Below are 10,411 nucleotides of genomic sequence, written 5' to 3'. Positions count from 1 at the left end.
GTTGATAATAATATGAGTGGCGGAGTGGGGAGTCGGAGCGGTTGACAGGAAGCAGTTAGAAGGTTCTTATAGCAAATAAGGATCGTAAACTTTATTGATATCAAAACTGCTAGCTTTCACTTAACTTTCCAACAACATTAGTCTTCGAAGGGAAATTTTGTGCAATGATTTTGACTGTAACAGTGGCAATCATACGATGATGTCGTTATGAAAAGAGACTCTAAATGCTGAGAGAAGGACACTGTTAATAATCGTCCCTATTAACAATTAGAGATGATATGAGTCAGGGCCAGACAAAATCCCTTCTTATTATATACGAGATATATCGATGCAAGTTTAATGTAGGTAGATAAAAGAACAACAGAAAGAAGCAACGGGGCATTTAGTAAATCCATTTTAGCAGCATAAAAAGGGAAGATGCGGTGAAATATATAGATTCTTATTCAACGTTGCTTATATTCATCTTGAATAATATAAGCATTGTCTTCTAACAGTGTCACTTATCAACAACATTTGTTAGTATTTCTATTCGGTCACTACTCCCACCCATCTTCCATCCTTCCATCCATCCATCCATCCATCCATCTATCCATCTATCCATCCATCCATCCATCCATCCAATTATCAATTCATTAGGGTAAATTGAGAAAATTGAGCACAATATCAATAATTATTGCTTCAGAGGACGTTAACTTAATGAACTTTTTGTAATGTTAATTACTTTATCTTTATATAGTTCATTATATGTTTCTACCTCATTAGAGGACAGATAGGCTACATGAATGCTACTGCGTGCAGTGAGTTATATGTCGCAGGATATGTTTTGTTGTGTATTTAGGCAGTCAATTTAATTTATTTTGTTTTAATTAGCCGTGGAACAAATACTGGGCCTCCTAAGGGAAACGTAGCGTATTATTCAGAAGAAATATTTCGCTGAATATTATTACTTTCAAGTGATTGAAGCTAAGTGCCAACCGAACGTATTAATGAATTCTTACTATTCACAAAAAAACCCCACAAAAACTTATATATTCTTGTCTTTCGTTAAGAAGTATATAAGATAAAAGGAATGGTGAGATATATTTGGAAAAATTTGCGGTATGTATTCTTTTGCTTAATATAATTATGCTTCTCATTTCTCTATATAGTGTTTTATGCATCTATTTATATACTTTGAGACTGAAAATCAGATTGTTTTCTCTATATATTTTATACCCATCGTAGTCGTTTTTAAGCATGTATACTTTTATATCTAAATATCTATATCAATATCTTTCTTTTTATATCACTGCAATAAATGTATTTATGTCTTATCTGAATATCTTTAGAAGAAATATTTCTTTCGCTGTACTCATAATATATTGGATTTGTTTATATATATAAAAATTACACACACACACACACACACACACACACACACACACACACACATGCACAGAGCAATCATAAAATCATATGTATTAGAAAATGTTTTGCATATCCTTAGACATTTTTATAGCTTGTAAAGTTATTTATATATATTTTCTTTTACGATATTTGAAAAACCATTTATTTCTTAATCCATCATTATTTTTTATTCAAAGACGTAACTGAAATTTTTAAGGGGTGGGGGAATGAAATTTGTTGCTTGAACCGTCGAAATTGTATTAGTCCTAAGATACTTCGACTTCTACGTATCTTTCCTGTACGATACTATTCTCTTCGTCTATCTTTACGTTCTGAGTTCAAATTCCGCCGAGGTCGAATTTGCCTTTCATCCTTTCGGGGTCGATAAATTAAGTACCAGTTGTGTACTGGGGTCGATCTGATCGACTGGCCCCTCCCCCCAATTTCGGGCCTTGTGCCTAGAGTAGAAAAGGATATTATTCTTCTCTATGGTATATTGTTCGCTATGTCATTCTTTTTGATGTTACTTTCTTTTATTTTTTCTACAACTCTAACTTTTCCTACTTTTATTTTTTATGTTACAATTCTCAACGATAATTTTCAACTTTATTTCACAAAAAGTATTCTTATCTGTACTATAAAATGACAGTCTCTTTCTGTACAATATTATTTTTTAAAGGACGTTGTTTCGACATTATGTCTTATTCAAAGTCATCACCCTTCACAACGTTATGTCGTTATCTGTGTTTATAATGGGATTTTTCTTCTTTAAAATCTTACCTTCTTCTACAGTAAAATCATATGAAATAATCCCTAACAAATGAAGCATTTATTTATGGCTTAGAAGATGTTAACGTATGTTTCAGTAAAAAACCTCAGTCAAGTACAGAGCAGTAATAAGAAATTGGGATGACAAAGGAATAAATGATTATGTTATGAACTTCATTACCTTATAGCTGTTTCTGCTATAAGGTGAAATGTATTAATAATTGAGTGCTTGAGTATAACCCTATACCTTCATCGGAGCTTTAAACACGAAGTACAATAAATTGTGTTAACTTTTTAGACATTAATCTAGATTTAGTAGATTCAGGATCAGATAGAATTAAACCCTTTCGTAAGCTTAATGAAAGGCTATTCTACGTTGATAAAGGGTCTAATCATTTACCCATTATTCTTAGAAATACGGTAAGCAATATAGGAAAACGCATTTCATCATTGTCATCAGATGAGGCAGCCTTTCGCGATGCTTCTCTGCATTATACTCTACGAAATAATGAGTTCTCAGAGAAGATCCACTATATTGATGAGGGAAGTAATCATAGTAGGACCCGTAGAACCAGAACAAGAAAGGTTTTGTGATACAATCCAACTTTTAACACTACTGTTAGAAACAATGTAGGCAGAGCATTTTTAAATCTAGATTCTAGACATTTTCCAGCCAGTCATAAACATCGTAGAATTTCAATAGAAGAACATTAAAAGTTAGCTATTCTTATTGCAAAACTTCGTCTCTTTTATAAACCAATATAATACAACCATTCTGATCCAAAACGTAAATGTAAAGACCCGAATAACTGTTCTTTAGATGGACATCGCGTAATTAAAGACATTGTATATAGGATGAAGGTTCAGCTGGGTAACAGCAATACATACAAACAATACACAGGTCCACAGAAAATTGCACAGGAAGTTTTTCAAGCACCCAGAAAAGAGGTCAGCAATGAGATTAGCCAAACACATATGGCAGTTAAAAGAAGTAGGATCTTCCCCATTTAAATGTTATTGGTCCAAACTGGAGAATGCTACCTCATACAAGAACGGATCATACAGGGATAAGTATGCATTAAACCGCAAGACGGAACTCCAAGGTTTTTGCAGACGTGCTTGTATGTATCTTATACGCTGCCAGAGGATTCTATATGAATAGCCAATTTGGACTTTACCATATACCCTATTTTTATCATGCGCTGCCCCCACCTTTTTTGTAAAAACATTGGTTTTTACTACAAACTATCGCCCTCTTTCATTGTTTTAAACGATTCCTTTCTACTGCGCGATACAACATTTCGTCCGTAGTTTTTCCCAACTGCCTTATATACGTAAATTTTAAGCTGATGTCCAGAATTTTTTAATATCATTATTTTGATATCATTGTGGATTTTTGAAGGTCTTGCAAGTTCTATTTTTTCCCCCATTTTATATTATTTTATTTTTGTGCTTCATATTCACTTTGTTTTGTACGCTATAGCTAGAAGTTTAGGTCTTTATAAAATCATATTTTAAAATAAAATTAGTATTTTAAACCTGCAAACCTTCCAAGGGACACCGATCTCACTGAGCAATTTCGTATAATATATTTATAATTTTTTAACATCCTAAATTGCACTCGTTTAACTCTACAAGTTACTTTTCTCTCGTTGCCTTTTTCTTGTTTGCATATGTTAACATACTTGTCTTTCTATGAGTGCATATCGTTACCTTAGTATCAAAATAGGTGAACTGGAGATTCCGACATTTTGAGAAAATTAAGTATTAAAAATGAGTTCTAATATTCTTCCTTCCATTGCTTACTGGAATTCTCTCAATAACCCGGAATGTGCTTATAGGTTTCATATGTATAATTAGTATACAAAAATATGTATAATTAGTATACCAAAAATATGCATGTTATGTAAACATTGCGCAATTTGTAAAATAACTAAAACCAGTTATTCTGATTTATCAGTGAACTGATTGTGAAACCAGAGTCAAATAGGGCTAACTGGATGGTTCATTAACAAAATCTCAATATTGAACAACAAACTACTTTGGACTAACTATTGATATAATTACCACAATTTTCCGAACTGGCATCTGACATTTAACTAATTTTCACACTACTGACACTACAATTAATAATATTGAAACATTTCGATAACATTATATGCTACAGCTAAGCTTAAATCAAGTGAATATTTACAATATTTGACTACATGTTAAAGCAAGAAAGTGTAAAGTGGATTATTTGGTGATGTTTTATTTTCCTATCTTCCTGATTCGGCCAGTGTTTTTGTAACAATAGAGATCAATAAGGTGTAATCCTCACCATCCATATGCTTGAGCAATGAGTTCAAATATTATGCTTTCTCCTTCGTGATTGTGGCGCAGCATTGCAAGATTTTTTGAGGTGTTAGTGGTTTGATCTTCTCATTTCTCTATGACATTTTCTTTAATACATTGATAACTGATTTTGCAGCTTCCAGGATTAGCGATTTCCTAATTGCTAGGCTATAAAGATTAGACGCTTCATATGTGACCTTAACACTAAAATATCCCACTCCAGGGTAATTTCCACTATCACTGCAAGTTTTGTAATCATAAAAACCACGCTCAGACATTAAATATATAAATCGACACATTAGCTGGTGAGAGTTGTTTAACAGACGCACAAGAGATGCAGGTGAATGTATTCCAGGCTCTTCAGATGTTTTCAATGCAAGAGTATAAATTGTCAATGTCCTGTATATTTGAATACCCAGGTCCACACTATCTGTATGTTATGTTTGTGAGCTGGGTACTGCTCTCTAATAAGTGTTGAAATGCATAAGATAAAATTTTGTTGCGATTATGTGCTACAAAAGAATCAGGCCAAAGAATTAGTGAGCTTGCCATTGAATTGGCTATTAAGATTTGCTTAAGAATATGGATAACACCGCTGACTAAATCATTTGCACTTCTACCCGCAGTAGACTCTATCCAAATTGCATTATATCCTTTTCTAGTTTGCTCAACATTAGCTGTGAGATTATAAGTGTTGAGTCATCTCTTATGATAAGCAAAGCCAACATTGGTACGAAGGAGCGAAAATACATTCTCTAAAGCAAAGCTGATAAGTAGAACTGATGAATCATTGTTATTCATATCAATATGTCTCTGCAACCTAAAAGTTATCCTTTCAGTATAATGATTTTGTTTTAGTTGTTGATCCTCATTGGACATTCTCCCAAATGTCCCAAGAACTTTGAATGCCGAGCATTTACCGCAAATATTCTTCCCTGGAGTGTAGAATTCCGAATTAAATCATGTCGTGAAAATCTGTTATTTCCACTCTTTAGCAGGTTGTAAGCACCTAGAAGCCATGTTTGATATATAGAGCTAATTCATTTTTGGATCACTATGAAATGAGTCAAAAATATTTTCGAGATGATGTAGATCGGCAATAATGAGACACTACTACAGGAAATTGATTGATATGTTCTTTGACTATTTGAATTGCATCAATGCTTACTGCTCTAGTTGGTTTAGGAGCTGGTGTTACTGGATTGTCAAAAATTATTTAATTTTCTTCTGAGTGTCTCTATTGTTGAATACTAATACTGAATGTACACAGAAAGAAACTCTCTGTATACCTGTGTAGCAGTGTCATCTTTTCTAGATAGTCCTTGGGAGCACAATTTCTTTTACTTTTGAAATAAACCATGTTTTACGTATTTATGTTTAATGAGCCGTGCTAAAAAGACGTTCCTTCTCTTCTTTGCTTAGTAACTAATACTTTTTGAGAAAATATTCTTGATCTATGGATGTAAAATATCTACTTGTAGCTATAGTTGCCTCTTCAATATAGAGTCAATAATACTCAATTACAATAAATACAAACATATCAGAAACACCACCGAAAGACAATGCAACTCTAGATCTCCAAACCGCTGCCCTCTAAATAACAAGTGTCTCGAAAAAGAACTCGTATACAAGACGAAGATCATGGACCCCAACGGAGTAGCAAAGACGTATATCGACATGACGGGCAACTCATTCAAGAAAAGGTATACGCAAAACCTGGTGTCTTTCAGAGAAAAAAAATGCTGCATCTCTGTGAAATATGATATGGACATTGACGGAAGATAAATTAGGAACCCTCGTGTAGAATGGAAAATTATTGCTTAAGCCAAAAAGTACAGAGGCGGGGTACTAATTGTGAACTCTGTATTACAGAAAAACTAGACATTATACAATCAACAGATAACATCCTAAACATTAAGGATAAAACCTTCTCTCCCCGCATACACAAGCAATATTTTACACTCAAATACTTCAAAGAAGAGGCACCGTCTGCTACGGTAATCCTACCAGGATAGCCCCTTTCTTGAAGATGAAATCTGAATACACATAGCACACAAACTCCAAATATCCCCATACAAGGAGACAGAGGTACTCACAAACATACACACACACACACAAACAGGAAAACAAACTCAAACAGACAAGCACACAAACATGAACACACAAGCTCATGGATATGCAGAATACATAAATACAAACGTCAGACATACATACATATATATATATACGCATACATACACACATACACATATATAGAAATGTGGACACATTCATACATATGTATATGCATAAACACATACATGTATACACACATGCATACACGCATGCATACATACACACATACATACATACATACATACATACATACATAATACATACATACATACATACATACATACATACATATACATATGTCTATGTGCACGCACACTGACGCACACGCGCATACGTACAAAAGAAAAAACAGAAGAACGCAATTCCGTTAATGGACAGAGTCAGACTATTGAAAAGGTTGTAAGTCGCAACGAAAATATTAGTAAAAGTAAATAAGTAAATGAATGGAAATCGGTGAGTGTGCTAAATTAATAAGGTTCTAAAAGAGAATGACTCCCCGGATACAATAAAATATGCTTCAACACACTAATTCATATAAAGAATCTTGGAAACAAAATACAAAAACGATATACATACATACATACAGACATACATACATACATACATACATACATACATGCATACATACACACACAAAGTATCCAGAACAACAAATATCCATTATTTCTTTTGTGTTACTGGTAGCTATTAGAATTTGACAATTTTCCCAAACAAATGCTTTTATTTTCGTTTTGTCTAAGCAACCTTGCTATCTATCTATTTTACAGAGACATTTATGTAATGTACCATGGTTTTGACTGTCAGCTTAGAAGAAACAGTATCTGTTGTAATTCAGTTAAACGTAATGTTACTATTAAAAGACTCAATTACGAAAGCTTTTAGTGTTGATATATAACATATATAAATTGGTATGGTAAACAAACATAAACCTTTACAGATACTTTGATATATCACGTACAGATTAATATTGAGACCACAGCAACAGCATATAAATACACTTACAAAGATAAAAACAGCCACTCACGATAAAATGTTATTTTGTGGAATGAAATGTGTCGTATCGCTTAAAGAGTGATTGAGTCATTACATAGATAAGGAAATGTGGTATACCATGGGTGTCTAATAGATTTCAGTGCGGCAAACTACTGTGCCATGCTGGAGCGAAAAATGTTGAATTCAAGCAGGCAGAAACACAGTATATCTAAGACAAAGAACTATTAACTCATTCCGTATATGAGACACTGTGAGATCATTGCTTTCATTTACAATCTATGTTATCGCAATTATAGTGAAAATGTATTTACTTGTATAAGCGTCTGTGCAGTAGCTCAACTCTGAACCAGTATAAATGCGTGTGTAGTAAGTTCTCGGTTTTGTGATAGCTGATATGATTATAATTCCGTTTGGTTATTCAGCTAATTATCAATCTTCTACGAGTAAACTATTACTCCGAAATTGGCGTTTTGTACTATATTGTGTGTGTGTGTGTGTGTGTCTGTATACGCGTGTGAAATACTGGGTTCGCGCGCGTATCTGATTGTGAGCAACGGTATGTATTAATGTATAGAGGGGATACTTGCTAACGCTCACATACGAATATATGAAAGTGAGTGCTGATTGTGAGTGCTTGTGATTATTCATATATGGCGTCCTCAACCCACTCCGGATTGAATAGCTATTTCACAGACTTTCTAAAGTCAAAGAGGACGAAATTCATTTTCTTACTTTTCTTTTCTTTCTTCTCGTTCCACTTTTTGCATCAACCTTCTTCGCGTGTTTTTCTTCTCGTTACTCCCGTTTTTTTTCGCAGTCCAGCGTCCTAGTTTCTAAATACGTCTAACATATGAACTGAGCTTGAGAGATTGCTTGGAGATACATGGAGTGTTTTATAAATCTGCCAATTTAATGTATAGTAAAGCATGATCCTATTAGCAGCTCTTTTGTTATTGTGTATATTTTACTGTGACTGGTTCACAATGATCCCGCCTCAGTATAGTGTAATCGATTATGAGGTATAGAAAAATTGTCCCAATTTACTGATACTTTATTGATTCTAGAAAGATGAAATGTAAACATGATCTTATTGTGTTTGAACTCACTATGTAAAGAGCTATAACAGCGTAAGGAAGTTTCCTACACTTCACGACTCATCTAAATTACTGGTTTACACCCGACCACACCCACCCAACCACATACATACGCAAAACATGGATAGTTTTAGTATAAAATATCAATATTATATAATACAATCAGCATAACTATGTACCTATGAATTCTTCGAAATTAATTTTTCTTAAACAAACCTACTTAACCGCTACACTGAACTGAACTCACCATGTAAATATAGAATCCTCTCAAAAGTTAAAAGTCTAAAATTACAATAACAGTAATCTTGAACACATATCTTGCTTAAATTACAATGCCCTACAGTCTATTACACTCTTACATATGTCTCAGTGAGGCTTTCTAAGTAATTTTTCTCTTCAACTCATCCTACACACGTATGTATATGTTAAACACGTATTTGTATTGTATTAATGCATGTTTAATTTCACTTACATTGCTATAAGTAAATGTAGCTGCTGATAGGTACGTAAATATACATGCATACAAAGATATATATGTTTGTGTGCGTGCGCGTGCGCACGCGTTTGTGTTTGTAATATATACTTACTATGCCAGAAATTTAGTAATATAACCTATAATGATTACAGGTTGTCGACTTACGACCGATAGACTTTACGACGATTAGCGCGCCAGCTCCCGGCAGCAATAGTAAATAGTCCAGTTGAAATCTAATGGGCTTAATTCTTTAGATATTAACCCGTCTACGCATCATGTCAGCTAAAAAACGCTTCTCGATGGTTTGATTATCGATCGCTACTGTGTTGGATGGCTATCCTGTCTCGGATACATCGAGGCAACCACGTATTTATTTATAAGACGACTGCTTGAAACTGAAATTTTTTACTAACGCCAGTATAATGCTATAATACAAAATGCTGTGTGTGACTTTTAACTGAGAATGTACCTTAAGAATGTAAAAGTATAAAACAAAGCTATATGGGCCTATAGGCCGACTTACAACCAGTCAGTCGGAACCAATTGTGGTCGTATGTCGACGATGACCTGTATATATCAGTGAAACCAAATAAATTAATTACAAATTCCACTTTAGTATTTCAGAACTTAATGCCTTACCATTTCATTGATATTCCATATTATCTACTGAATACAACCGACCTTCAGGTCTGTTTTGTTTAATTGTTTAATAATGTTTTTCCTGTTTCCAAGATATTAAAGGATGATGAAGAGGGTCAAATCCTATATTTATATTTTAAAGTTCTGAGATTGAGTCAAAATATACCAGTCTTCGATAGTCAAAAGCGTCATCGATAAATTCAATGTCAATAATATACTTCTGTGGATTTGTTTTTGATGAAAGCTGGTGAATACATAAGCCGAAACGTTGTTGTATCAACAAACAAAGAGACGACACCTATCCGTCCAATGTAAATAGTGTATATCTCTAAAATATAGAATAGACGCGATGTAATGAATCAAATCTCCACAATCTCATCACCAGATTAAAGAACCTCAAGAGTATCTGTAACGGAGTTAATCCGGGAACGGAACGGCGCAAAACCTTGTTCTACAGTTACAGTAAACAAAAATTAACTTTTGAGACGCAAAACTTTTCTTTGCTCGAAATTACCTTAAGAAAATTTACCTCTAAGACAGTAGCGTTAATGACAAAAACCTTATATACATGGATACTTGAATGAAAAAGAATGATGATAAAATAATT

The 10,411-nt window shown here is 33.7% G+C and overlaps 1 long non-coding RNA gene across 1 annotated transcript; it reads left to right on the top strand.

The window, feature by feature from the left end:
• The first annotated feature begins 3,842 nt into the window (after window positions 1-3,842).
• LOC118764688 lies at window positions 3,843-9,391 on the top strand. The gene is made up of 3 exons (XR_005000495.1): window positions 3,843-3,853; window positions 6,988-7,002; window positions 9,318-9,391. It is a non-coding gene; the product is annotated as an uncharacterized LOC118764688 (long non-coding RNA).
• Window positions 9,392-10,411: the final 1,020 nt, after the last annotated feature.

The sequence above is a fragment of the Octopus sinensis genome, linkage group LG9, assembly GCF_006345805.1.
Source record: "Octopus sinensis linkage group LG9, ASM634580v1, whole genome shotgun sequence".
NCBI lineage: Eukaryota > Metazoa > Mollusca > Cephalopoda > Octopoda > Octopodidae > Octopus > Octopus sinensis.
Note: the sequence above shows the minus strand (reverse complement) of the source record. Positions and strands in the feature narration are given on the sequence as shown.